We start from the raw sequence: 14,962 nt of genomic DNA on the forward strand, positions 1-14,962 counted from the left end.
ATTATAAAACTTTACCCAAAGCCAAAGTGAAACCACAAGGACATCCTTCCATGGCAAGATAGCCATTCCATCTGGCAATCACAAAAGAAAACGTCTAATGACTAGATGCCGTAGGCCTTCGTGATTGGGTGGGTTTTCACTTTCAGGGCCATCTTGAAGGAGTCCAAGCATGTGGTAGAGCAGGGGTGTAGGAGGGATCATATATGGGACTTGACCGGGAGCCAGTGGAGGTGGATGAGGGTGATGTGTATAATACTATACCAATATAATATAGTGTAGTATATAAATAGTATGATTTAGTTAATACAATTTAAATAATACAATTATATAGTATAATAGTATAGTATTATAGAAGTATAATATAGAATAATACATTATATAAATATATAGATAAATGTGTGTGTGTATAAATGAATGAACCTTAGTAAATATGCAATTTAACTGATAGATACACACAATGTATTTATGTATGTTAATTTAATTGTGTTGATGTTTCCATTTCTGCAAAATAAGTATGTACATTGTGTTTGGTTTGGTAAACATGGCACTATGAACAGTTTATCAGTGTACTGTATGTCTGTAGGGGCAGGTACAATAATAATTGTCTTCTTCCTGTTCCTTTCGGCCATGGAATTTAGTGGAGCATATTAAGTGAACTATACTGAAGACACTGTTGGACTGTAACAATGCCATGTACGAATAAATACAAATGAATGAATGAATGAATGTGCTTCCAGGGCTTGGTGCGGGTGAGAACCCTGGCAGCTGAGTTCTGCACATACTGGAGCCTGTCCAGGGTGTTGCTGGGTACCCCAGACAGGACTCCATTACAGTAGGCAAGGCAGGGGGTGATGAAGGCATGGATGAGGGTCTCGGCCGCTGCCATGATAGATGAGAGAAGAAACATACACCAGTATTGGAGAAGTGCTGACCACGATGAGAACACCAGTGTGAAAGGAGGGCAGTCACACTTGCAAAAACACTTGATTTGATTCCCAACGTTTTTAAAACAAATTCAAAACATCAGAATGCAATAAAACTGGGAAGCTCTGCTCTAACCGGAGTCACATCTTTAACGCTTTCACTACCACACTGCCAAAGGGTTAACCCTTTCACTGCCACACGACAGAAGGTTAACCCTTTCACTACCACACTAGAGAAGGTTAACCTTTCACTACCACACTAGAGAAGGTTAACCTTTCACTACCACACTACAGAAGGTTAACCTTTCACTGCCACATGACAGAAGGTTAACCCTTTCACTACCACACTACAGAAGGTTAACCTTTCAATACCACACTACAGAAGGTTAACCTTTCACTACCACACTACAGAATGTTAACCCTTTCACTACCACACTACAGAAGGTTAACCTTTCATTACCACACTACAGAAGGTTAACCTTTTCACTATCACACTACAGACGGTTAACCCTTTCACTACCACACTACAGAAGGTTAACCCTTTCACTACCACACTACAGAATGTTAACCCTTTCACTACCACACTACAGAAGGTTAACCTTTCATTACCACACTACAGAAGGTTAACCTTTTCACTATCACACTACAGACGGTTAACCCTTTCACTACCACACTACAGAAGGTTAACCCTTTCACTACCACACTACAGACGGTAGTGTGGTAGTGAAAGGGTTAACCTTCTGTAGTGTGGTAGTGAAAGGGTTAATGTTCCATGAGGTCAAATGGACTAAATCAATTGGGCATATACTGGACGTCCATGCAGCCCCGGCACACACATACCGCAAGATGAGAAAGAGTGACTGAATAAGAGGCCCACGGTCTATGACCCGGTGCCCGGTTTTGCTCAGCTGAATTTGGCTGCCAATGCCGCTTCCAGGAGTGGAGTTTAGTTTAGTTTATTTAGGATCCCCATTAGTTGTTACCACAGTAACAACTACTCTTCCTGGGGTCCTCTCAAAATAACATAACACATTCAAACATAAAATCATTATACAATCAGAATAAAACAATACTTCCATGCACATTGTACAAGCAACAACACCAAAACAAAGAATAATAATGACAGTAAAGATAGTCATTTGTCTGTCTACTCTACATGAATGAAGCTCTACAGAAGTGGAGAGGTCACAGAGGTCCCAACTCTCTCCTACCACCACACAAATGCCCTACTTTGAAGAAAGAAAAATAAAGTATATCATAAAATGATTTCTTTCCATGAAATCGCTGTTCTGAATTTATTTTTGAAACTTGTCTTACCGGTAATATGTGTTAGATGTAATGGCAGTTTGTTCCAGTTTGACATAGCTCTATACATTACCCTTTTCTTTAATGAATTAGTTTTGCGTAGTGGAAGCGTGAATCTTTCCATAGCTGCATGTCTGGTATTATAAACATGTTGATCTTTTGTGTGAAAGAGTGAAAGCAAGGAGCGTGTCTGGGTGTAACAGATCGGTTCGGACATGCCCCGAGTGGGAGTTGAACCCCGGTCTCCCGCGTAACGGGCGGCATCACAGACCACTATACCAAGAGGTGAATTCACTTCTAAGTAATGGGTCTGGACGCCTCTGGGGAGTGAGTTTACTTGCAGTACCGCTGCCGTCCACAGTCACTTCACAACACTGTCCATTGTGACTGTAGGATAGACACACAGTACCTCCGTTACATGGGCATGAGAAGAGATGAGAAGGTTAGAGAAGACATAGGGTTGGAGTGAAAGTGACGAGCGAGAGCTCCTGTGCTCACACAGTGGGATCCCCGGAGATGAATAAAGAGGATCCTCTCTTCATGCATAAGTCATGCAGTGTGAAGAGTAAACACTGGGGGCTATTACTGCTGCTTTGAAGAGCATGAGTGAGGGCTGGAGGAGGATAGAGGGTAGAGGAGAGGAGGGGATGGCATGGAAGCGTAGAGGGGGACTGAGAGAGGGGGAGAGATGTAACATTCCTCTTCAAAAAAGATTTCTTTCATTCCAAAGGTCAAGGCATGACCCTGAATGCCAAACAGCTCCCTCTACTGACAACATATGGAGCCAACAAATTTTCAATACGAATTAAAGAAAGAAAGTTTGTTGTATTCAAACTAGGGCTGTCAGTTTATCGCGTTAATTAGATTAATTAATTACACAGCAAATTATCGCGTTATGAAAATTAACTAAAAATGTATTTAAAAGATTTTAATTAATATTTTTTATTTAAATATTGTTTAATCTCATTCATTCCATAAGAACGTAGAATACACATTTACAGACTTTTTTTTTTAATATGGTCCATTTGCATGTTATTGGTATCTGATTCTAGGGACATCTATGGATCTCAGGGAATGTATTCCCAGTGTCAGAAATACTGTGAATAACACCATGCTAAAATTGACCAGACCTGAAAAATCTAAGCAAATGAATAAATGGAAGATGATTAAACAGAAGGTTTTGTAGATACAGTACTGAATTCTGCCATCCGGACACATGCCATTTGAAATATGTTTATAGAATATAGAATATCAGGCCTAAAATGGTTATGCGATTAAAATGTGATTAATTAGATTAATTAATTACAAATCCTGTAATTAATTAGATACATTTTTTGTATCGCCTGACAGCACTAATTCAAACAGAAACACATGTATTCGGAAGTAGAGGATAAAATGAAATCAGATTGAGTAAAACCGTTATAACCTACATAACCTATAACCTACCGACTATGGGCACTTTGTCTGCTTCGAACCGCAAACTCTCCTCTCACTACCATGTAACCAAAAATGTGTTGTGAGCACAGGGCTGCACACACAGACCATCATGAATGTTTTAACCAGCTAATACAGAATACAAAAGTATTTCTCATGCTTGATTTTTCTCTCAGACTGAAGCAATATCTTGGAATGAGTTTTGAAACAGATTATAATTTGTAATTACATTACAATCATTTAATTCAAATGATGGTTTAAAAAACACAAAAAGTAACAAAGCATTTGTTTGTGATTATAATTCATATTTTAGTTTTCTTGTATTCATTTCTTTGCATTTCTATTCTTCCTATCTTATATATTTCTAAAATAGCTTCCATAGAATAGTTTGACTATGTTGTCATAGAAACCAGTGCTGATTGGGTGCATGAGACTCAGAGAGTCATAATAAAGGCATACTTTGGATGAATACACCAGTGGCAATTGTGTTGGAGCTTTCTACGTATAATGCACCACTCCAACACAATTAAACAATCTTAATTTCCATAACAACATTCTCAAAAATCCATTGACCATATTCATATTTTGTCCGTCTTTTTTTCTTTGTACTGGGTGCCAGCAGGGCTGGACTGGGACAAAAAAATCTGCCCTGGCACTTTTGGCCCAGACCGGCCCACCACAATCGGTCGGACATCACCCACCAGTGCACCATCCTTGCGGTCCCCTTAAATATGCGTACCTACTGTACTATTCCCCCAAACCACTACAAAGCTGGGTAGTAAGTGTGATGGACAAGTGTACCAGTGCAAGTGGACCAGTGTACTCACTCGCTCTTGGCTATATCTTGTAATAACACCTGCATCATAGCAGGCTCAGGACGGGCAAAGTAGTCTACAGCCTGTTCCTCCCTGTCTCTCTCCTCCACAACCTGGCTTGACTAGGCATAAGGAGAGAGAGAGATGATTACAATTAACTGGTACATTCAGGTCCAGAATTGTTGGAATTACCTCACAAAGATGTGCAAAAAGCTGTACAATTTAAACAATACCATACTGGTAATGAGCAAATAGTTGTTTATTCAATTAATGCATGGAGCTGTTCCATCTTATTTTATTTGATACTAACTACTCAGTTCATACAGATTTCAAGTATTCAGTTAATAGATCACCTTTTTGTTTTATATTCACGTTCAGAGAGGAGTAATAGTTAGATCTTTGTATGTGATTTATATGGCAATTAGATCAATACAAAGAAAAACGATGTGTAGGTGGAGAGCTACCACAGATAGTAATAACAGTAAGTAATCCATACCATATATATTCTAATAGTTACCACCATACCTGGCTGAAAATAAGTTGAGCCGTTTTTGCAGTTGAGCTACAGGTGTTGTATATTATACAGCCTTTTCGTTCATCTTTATCAAGGGAACCCTTATTATTTTAATAATATTATGATGATACGATATGGAACCCTTGCGGGCACGGGGAGAACATGCAAACTCCACACAGAAAGGCCTGGGAGATACCCCACCTGGGTACCTGGCATCATGGAAACCTGGTCCCCAAGCGGCAATCGAACCCTGGACCTTCTTGCTGTGAGGCGACAGTGTTAACCACTACACCACCGTGCCGCTAGTAAGAGATGTGATTGGGCCAGCCCAGTGTCAGTATAGAAAAATTACAAATGGGCCGCTGCCCCTGCTTTATGGGCGGGTCATTGACCAAACTTTAAAAAAAAGAATTATAAATCAAATTATATCGGCCCCAAGGTGAGTCAGCCCACCGGGAAAATGCCCGGTCTGCCAGATTACCAGTCCAGCCGTGGGTACCATGTATGAGTCTGAGCTGGGCTTCTTCAACGAGATGACAATGAGGCTGAGCGGCCGGCAGGCTTCTTGTTTATTAAGTTTATCCGCTGTCACAGCCGCCACGGCTCTGCTATTGAGAAAGAAATGCTGACTCTACTCCTGGCTCCTCAGGGCTTTCAGGTTTACATGTCAGTATGCAGTAGGGCTACCCTCGACTAGTCCAATAGTCGACTAATCAATCGAAAGGAGCCGTAGTCGACTGCCAACCTCTTAGTCGAATGCAAAAAATTGCTTTTTATTTTTATTTTTTTTTGTATCATTCTTTCCAAAAGCAAAGAGGCCTAGAAGCGTGGCTAACACTAGTGGCGTGCATACCAGCGAGGCTAACTGCCTAAGAAAAGGGGCACAGAGACACTGAAAGAGGATTTTTTCACACGCTATAGACAAATATCAAGATGTATCCATCAGTGGACCAATTGCATGCTTTTGCAGAGGACAAGAAGCCTTCAGTCGACTCCTTAGGTCGGACATTAAGCACCGCCCACAGCCCAAATGAAATTACCAACAATATTTATAATTATAATTATTTTCTATTATTATTTGTTTTGCATTCAGGAGGGTAGTCGACTATCGGCACATTTTGGCCAATCAAAGTCGACTATCTGGCCTAGTCTGCAGGCACCTTGATGTTTATACACCCACCATAATTATCTTCAACCCTATGAGGAAAAAGCACCATGAGCCACCGACCAACTCTCTGGCTTCCTGTTTTAGATTCACTGCATGCTCCGCGAGGGTATTTCGATGGCTGCGTGATGATGACCTTTTGAGTGTGGGCAGTCAGTACATAGGTTTTTCTAGACTGTGAAACACTTGATTGATTGATTGATTGATTGATTGATTGAAGCCTTTATTTATTCTTGAGAAAGGACATTGAGGTTTTACCCTCATTTGCAATGACGTTGCGATTACAAATTCAAACTGTTCAGGATACGTATAAAAGGGATAAATAACATTTGCATAAATAGGACCAAAACACAGGTGAAAAGAGAAGAAAACTAAGAAACTAGAGATCAAATTAAAAACAGCTACACACTAAGGTAGGGAGGTATGTGGTCAATGTTCTTAAATTGTCCATAGGATAGTGGGGTGTTGATTTGTGAGTTGAAGAGCATCCCAAGAAGCTGGTGCATTAAAACAAAAGGCAGACTTACCAAGTTCAAACTGCACTCGTGGGACCTTAAAGGAACACGCCAACTTTTTGGGAAATTAGCTTATTTGCCATCTACCCTGGAGTTAGACAAGCAGATACATACCCTTTTCTTCTCTGTGCATGCATTAGGCTTAGAGAACAGCCGCACCATTAGCCTACATTAGTGTCATTCACTGGAAGTAGGTGTGCCAGTGTAGCCTAGTACCCAACAGTCACTAAATACACTCCAAATACAACTCCAAAACTTGTATTGTGACCTGTGTATTTACCATGTAAAAATAAAAAAATAAAAATTACATTTTAGTTTTCTAAGCAGATATATACTCTGAACCATTTTTTGCAGAACCACTGCTGCCTGGGTGCAGTGATTTCATCACTTCAAAAGCCCTGTTGCCTTTTGAAAAACAGGGCTTTTGAGGTGTAAGCATCAATGGGTTATATGGTAGCAATTTTCACAATCAATGGCCTTAAAGATAAACAGATACCAGTCTATTTTGCCTCTCTGATAAAGAAGACCAACCCACCTTTTCATACAGGATGCAATGATGAGTGCTGTAACCAGTGTGCGAACCATACCATGGTCTTCGGGGGAGCTCATTATTAGGACTTTACTGTGACGCTTGCTGACGTAGGCTACCGGTATGAGTAACGTTACAGAACCACACATAGTCCACACCACACAGGTGTCTGCATGCATGATGAAGACGCACATATTGAAATACACATGCTCAGATCATGCTGTTCATGCTGCTGAGGTCAGGCAGACGCCTGCGAACACCAGCTACTAGGACAGAGAGACTTCGGCTCAGCTTCTTCCCCCAGGCCATCAGAGCCTTGAACACTGAACTCTGCACACATGAGCACACACACGACACACACTCTGTACATGCTCACACACTAGCAGCCACTTTCATGAGCAAACACACACTCATGCTGCACACGCTCACACTTATGGCCACTTTACAAAAGGAAAGGTCACTTTAAGAATAGTATAGTATAACTTGAGATTGTATAATATAGTGTAGCCACCTGAATATGTCTGGCTATTATTCAGGGTGTCTAACGTTAATCTTTTGCATTCCCTGTGTTCACGAGGACGTTGTAACCGGTTGACCGCTCTTGATCATTCCTACCCGGACATGGACACGTAACGTGCGGCTCTCTTTGATTCTCCCTACCCCGACATTGACTACAGGTGCCGGCAGGGGTGGTGGTGGTCGCTGGGCAGGAAGGACATCAGGCGAAGAAGAATGGGTTCAACGTCAAGTGCAGCAGGGAGGTACTTCCTCTTCGGCGTTCTACACGGAGGAAGAAGGACGTCTGGAACGGGAGCACCACCGAGTCAGCACGCAAGGAACAACTCAGTTACCAAACGGGTTATCCTAGAAGAATATGCGGTAGTTTAGTGTTTGGTTAATGTGCCAGATAAACTCAGTTACACAACGGGTTATCCTAGAAATATCTGCGGTAGCTTAGCGTTTGGTTAATGTGCCAGAGACACTGTGAATGAATCAACAGGCGGGCATCGCCGAAGACCAGGTGGTAGACATTGGCCACCTTGCGTTAGCTGTGTATAAGCGTCATAGCAGGAGGGTTCAACACGACCCACAGTTTAGCTGTGTTTAGGCGAGTACCACAGTTTAGCATGCGCGCCGGCCCACCTCTTCAGCCCAGCAGAGGACGCCACTACACTGCACGCTTCTCTAGCCCCTCCAAGCCGTTGCCCAGCAGCACCTGCCCCAGCGTCTACTCCGCCCCGCTGGCTGTTATCGCGGGATCTCTGACGGCCATCTTAGCACCCGGACTAGTGGTGCTGATGTTGGGCCCGCCATCTTGGATAAGTACCCGCAGCGCTCTGTTCGGTAGACAGCCCACTGTGTGGCGCAGGCTCTATAAGAGTGAAGATAAACGGTGCTTTGAACGAACGCTGGAGAGCAGTGTATAGGGGCGCCCCAACCATTTCAAGCCGGCTTTAGATAGGACTTTATTTGCTAAATGTGGGCCCACTGTTAATTTCTTTTGAGTGTAATAATAATGTGTGGTTCTTTATCAAATTCCCATTGAACTCCTTTACTCCTTACCTGGTTCTCCCCTACCGCGAAGCGGAGCAGTAGATAACCCTTAAAGGGGAAGAGGTTCTGATATATGCCACGCTAGGTCTCAGGTCAGATTGATAACTCCATAACTCATTGGTCTGCTCATCTTGACATCAAGCAGGGCCCTGCGATGTGGTTGACATTCAGAATCCAATGCGTCTACAAAATGTTGTTGTTACACCTGACCGACAGAGATAGCGAATGCATCGTTCCGACCCCCTCCGTCATTGACCAGGTCAAGTGATAGAAGTTGCGAAATCTCTATTTTATTTGATCACCGGGAAGGATTTATCTGACCAGTATGACCCTGTCGTTAATCAGATGATATCCATTTCCCTAATCCGTCACACGGCAACTTGGAGAGAGTTACTCTACGAAGTCACAATGCAACGCTTACTATCCAGAGTCAAAATTCTATATAATTTTAATAAGCCCATATTATCTACTTCTTTTTTTAGGTCTCAGGATGGTCAGAAGGATTAACACGAAGTAGTTTCCAAAAGGTTTTAATTAAAAAATACAAGAGTACAAAGAAATGCAAAATCAGGTTACAAAGTACAAAAAGTTCCTCTAAAACATGTCAAAATGCAAAATCAAAATCCAAATCACTAGCATAGCAAAAACAACTCTCTGTCATTTTGAGCAAATGAGCAACTGAGCTAAAAAAACAAAGCTTTGTCATGTGGACTCCACTTTGAAAAATAGACCGATTCCATTCCTTACCCCGGACAACGGTATCGGCCGCTAGAAGAAGGTGTCTGCAAGCAAAATCTGAAAATCTGACTCTCGAAGTTGGAGCAACCATTTATATATCATGTCGAGACCTATTTTCCATTGGTCCAAAAACAGTGATGTCTCAGTCAACTCATTCCACTAGCCAACCAACGTACAACACCTAACGCATTCCGCAAGGATGAACTCCTCCTTTTGTCTCTCTGTGCTGGAAAGCACCCAGTTTCCTCTGCTACAGCCCTCTCTGCAGGCAGGACAGGCAAGGGTTAAACCTTGTGCCAACCTGCTCTTAGCTTTGAGCTGGAGTGGAATCTTTCAAGGCCACATATAGAGAGAGCACATTCCTACCCCCTTCTAACAGAGACTGCATTATCAAAAAGGTTTCTGTTTCCATTCTGACTGTAACATAACATTAACATTTAACTGTAGTATAGTTTTAAAAGTGTATAAAGAATATACAGGTTATATGTTTACACATCACACATTGTAGTTAAATGTTGTATAATAGCTTTCCCCTCAGTATGGTGATAGGAGGTCAGACACATGGGGGGAAGCACACATTCTAACAGCATCCTCTCTTATATCATGTTAAATGCTCAATATACATTGGTGGATATGTTCTGCACATCATTCTCCCCATCATTCTCCCTCTGCTTCATAAAGACAAGGGCTAACTCTGCAGGATAGATAGATCTATGCATTCTGCATTCCATTCCGCGTTTCTGCCGTGTTTCTTCTCAACTCCTTTCTGACTGGGCATTACCAGCCCAGGCCTAGAGACTCTAGAGGCTCTATACAACAAGAGGTGCAAGACCAGCCGCATTTCATTGTATACCTGTATGCCGTGACAATTAAAACTCTTGACTTGACTTGACTTGAGACTTGTTCAAAGCGTATATGCATATATATATACATATACACATATATATATATATTAGAGCTGGGCATAGATTAATTTTTTTAATCTAGATTAATCTACCTGCAATCCTGGAATTAATCTAGATTAATCTAGATTAAAATGGCTCAAAAAAAAAAAAAAAAGTCTGCCGAAGGTGTTCAAAATAGGTGTGTTCTACCCAAATAATGACCAGAGGAGGAGATTTATCCTCTCCTCTTCATCTGAGGAGTCACTAGCTGTTCTATCTCCTTGTTCAACAGCATGAACATGTCTCTTCTTTTTGTAATTTCCAGTGTTTCTTTTAAAACCAGATTTATCGTAATTTTCTGTGCCCTTCCTTTGATGCCATTAACATTGTTACACTGATATTGACAGCTCTCTCCAGTGTCAAATCACTCTCTGTCAGTAGTTTCTTCTGTGAACCTTCATTTCTTAATCCACAGACAAACCTGTCTCTCAATGTGTCTTTTAGTGAATCTCTAAATTCACAATGCTGCTGACTGGTTGCTCACACACACACTGCTGCAGAAGCAGGTTTCTCAACAAATTCAGTGCAAGCTCAGTGTAACAGTTCCATGAATGAATGAATGAATGAATGAATGAATGAATGAATGAATGAATGAATGAATGAAAACGTTATTTAACAGATTGCAGAATGGGTACAATACAGTACGGCTCAATACATACAATTGTTAAGGGGATGCAGACCAGAGAAAGACGTTTGTCTTGTTTACATCAGGGTCCCCCATTTTCATTTATTTGCTCCACATTGTCATTAGCCCCTGAGAAGTGCCACAGAACAAGTGACACTTTTTGACAATGACATCCTGAGTCGTTCCAATATAGCCGTATATACCTATTTTTCACATGTAATTATATGCTTCATTATTCAGTTGATGATGGACAATGACCGCCCAGAATGACAGAGTGGGTGAGAAGTGCCACAGAACAAGTGACACTTTTTGACAATGACATCCTGGGTCGTTCCTATATGACCATTATAAATCTTTAAACTGAACTCTGGAAAGACAGCTCTATGATGGCTCTACTTATAAAAAAATGGAACTGAGCCTTTAAATGTCTCCATAGAAAATGTCTGTGAAAAGCTGTGAAAAGGGAGTGAACCAGCGGAATGTGGGCCTCTGGAGAGGAGAGAGACAGAGACAGAGGAGAAAGAGCTGTGTAATGTTAACCCTTTCAGACGGGAAGGGTTGCTGGTTGAAGTCTTGAATCAGAAGAGGAAGGAGAGGAGAGCAGACTATAATGACTATAATGTAATGTAAACTAATGTAATATAGTACACCGAGTACTGTATTGTACCTGTAACCTATTGTACCTGTATATATCTGTATATGTATGTGGTGGGCTATGTAAGATATATTACGGCAGTCTGCCTCGTCCTCGTCTCAGAACGAAAGAGGCCCCATGCAGTAGGGAAGTGACCGGCTGGAATGCAAGGCCAAGAAGAGGGAGCTCTAGTCAGAGGGGCATTGTATTCTTATGAATTACTTGATTTGATATGTAACTGCAAAGTAACAAATAACTGAAGGAGGGATATGACACGTACTGTACAGTGATTGGAGCTATGTACTGATGATGGCGTGACGTGACGGACCTTATAAAAAGGGCCAACTGGCGAGAGCACAGGGGAATTTTTACACGGAGAAGGAGAGAGAAGAAGAATGGTGCCTACAGACTTCTTTGAGAGATTTTGAAGTTTTTACCAGTGTGTGACTTGGAAGACAAGATGCAGATGACATGTTTTGTTTTTATATAATCTTTTAAACTGTAATGGATATTTTTTATTTAGTCTTTTTCTGTAACTTCATTGAAATAAAGATGACTTTTTATAATCCATTGAGTTCTTGGACTGATCCCTGCCAGCAAATACCAGCCGCGCCCTGATTTCCTCTGAGGTGACTATGTCCTGAAATACAGATTGAATCAATTGACTGGTTAATGCTTTTCAGCTAAAATATATATATTTATATATGTATATGCTATGTACTGATAAGAAATACTATGCATGTAGATGGGTGTTGTTTGCGGGTTCCGGTGTCTCTGTGTCCAGACGGACTCTGTCTTATGTGGGACCTCGACCGTCTGAATCACTGCAGGGTTCAAGACGGTCGGTTCCGCTGACGGAGGAGGAGGAGGAGGACAGGAGGCGCCGGGGAGTGCAAACAATGACTACGTGTTAGTACAGTGGTAATACTTATTAAAAAAGTAGTAATACAACCAAGCTTTCAAATGAGCAGTATTACAAGCCCTTTCGTAAAATGATGATAATAATAATATTATTTTTATTACAGGCGATAATGGTTCTCCTAGACATATATTCGGTTTATTTCAAACAAGAAGAGATTAACAACTCTTCATGATTACATTTCATATCAACTGGATATCACAAGACCAGTGACTTGAAGTAATCTAGACAGAAATAGTAAATTGACTCGAGAACTTGGCGAGTTTAGCACCTCGCCGGGGGATATCGAGCGGCCGCAGGTTTATATCTCGAGTAGGTGATTGAGATGTATAGAGGCGACCTGTAGCTTTCAACAGCCCCTTTCGTGACTGTGATGCACTGAGTGAATCCACAGTCACTTGCTCCTCAATAGGAAACCAACCTAGATTTACCATGAAGGACTGGTTCTGGCCGAACCGTTCGTTATACAAGAATCACAGAGAAATTACAAAGGTACTCACAGTTGCACGAGGATTTCGGACAGAGATAAGGGATGGTGCGCATGCGCTGTGATCACCCAACGGCGGAAATAATGCCGTTTTGAGCAGTTTATAAAAATTATTTAAAATGTTTATTAGCAACGCAGAGCTTTCAAACCATCCCGTATCTCTGTCCGAAACCCTCGTGCAACTGTGAGCACCTTTGAAACGTCTCTGTGATTCTTGTATAACGAACGGTTCAGCCAGAACCAGTCCTTCATGGTAAATCTAGGTTAGTTTCCTATTGAGGAGCAAGTGACTGTGGATTCACTCCGTGCATCACAGTCACGAAAGGGGCTACATTGTCATCAAACGGTCCAATATTTCCAATAACCCAAGCCATTTCTGTTGTAAACACTCACGATAGTCCAGTCGAGCCTTCCTTTAGTGTGTAAAGTGGATTTCCTCCTCTTGTAGATGTTTCCCAGTGCCGCCTGTATCAACGTGAGCTAACATGCTAACTCGCGTTAATAATGTAAACAAAGCTTGCAACGGACTTTTTTCTTGCATTGCGCAGATTCAGACGTCCTCATCGCCGAATTGTGTTATATCCTGAGGACTTCTTAACCTCACCTGTATAACAATGATTACCGGACCACTACTTTAGTTTAACACATTATTCTGACTACAGCTCCGGTAGTGCAATCACTTCCTGGTACCACAGCTGGGAACTACGGCAAGTATTTAAGGACAATACAGACCCAACGTTGAGAAAAAGATTAACGGCGTCAATTATATTATCGCGCGATACTAGTCTCGCGATAACGCAGCACGTTAACGCCGTTAACGGCCCAGCTCTAATATATATATATATATATATATATATATATATATATATATATATATATATATATATGAATACATATCACATCTAGACACCTACAGTAACATATGCCTAGATTTAAAACAAATATATACAATAAACCTATTAAATCATACAAGGGACAGAGAGAACAGGATGTCATTATACAGAGTGTCACTTGTTGACTGTGACTCTCAACAGGTTTTTACTGTGTCTGTAATATAGAGAGAGCACAAGGTGCCCAGTGTGGGAATAGCTTCCATTGTGGGAATAGGTGTCAGTGTGGGAATAGCTGTCAGTGTGGGAATAGCTTTCAGTGTGGGAATAGCTTCCAGTGTGGGAATAGCTTTCATTGTGGGAATAGCTTTCATTTTGGGAATAACTTTCCTCCATTTGTATTGTAGAGCGAGAGCACTAGGTGCCAGTGAGAAAATAGCTTTTCCAATTGAGTAATACCCATGTAAATTGAACCAGCTTATATAAAAGGAGACGTAAATGGGAACACTGTGTGTGAGTCGTTAATGTGCACTTTGCCTAACCCTTTTCTCTCCGGGTAATGCTCATTATTATTTAACCCTTTCCCCACCCCTGCCTATAGTTCATTGTTAAAGGTCTCTACAGGTCATTAAGGAAGGGTACTGCTTTGGGGAGCGAATACATCATCCATCTTACTGCTATCAGGTGTGGGAGGGCCAGTGTTGGGAAAGTTCACTTTCTACATGAACTAGTTCAGTTCACAGTTCATATTTTTTTTAAATGAACTAGTTCAGTTCATATAGTTCATAATTCAAAATTTGGTTTCAAAAATGAACTAATTTAGTTATTTTTAGTTCTTTTTTGAATTTTTTTTTTATATAGATTTTTCACGTACAGTTACTTACATTACAAAAACACACATTGGGACAAGGGGGGGGGGGGTCCTCCAGTTCATCTCTATGCCATCATCTACACCATAAGCAAGCAAAAACAAAACAAAAAGAAAAACAAGCAAAAAGGAAAGCAAACCAAGACAGGCACTGTACAGTATT

Source organism: Notolepis coatsorum, assembly GCF_963971535.1.
Source record: "Notolepis coatsorum genome assembly, chromosome: 8".
NCBI classification, from domain to species: domain Eukaryota; kingdom Metazoa; phylum Chordata; class Actinopteri; order Aulopiformes; family Paralepididae; genus Notolepis; species Notolepis coatsorum.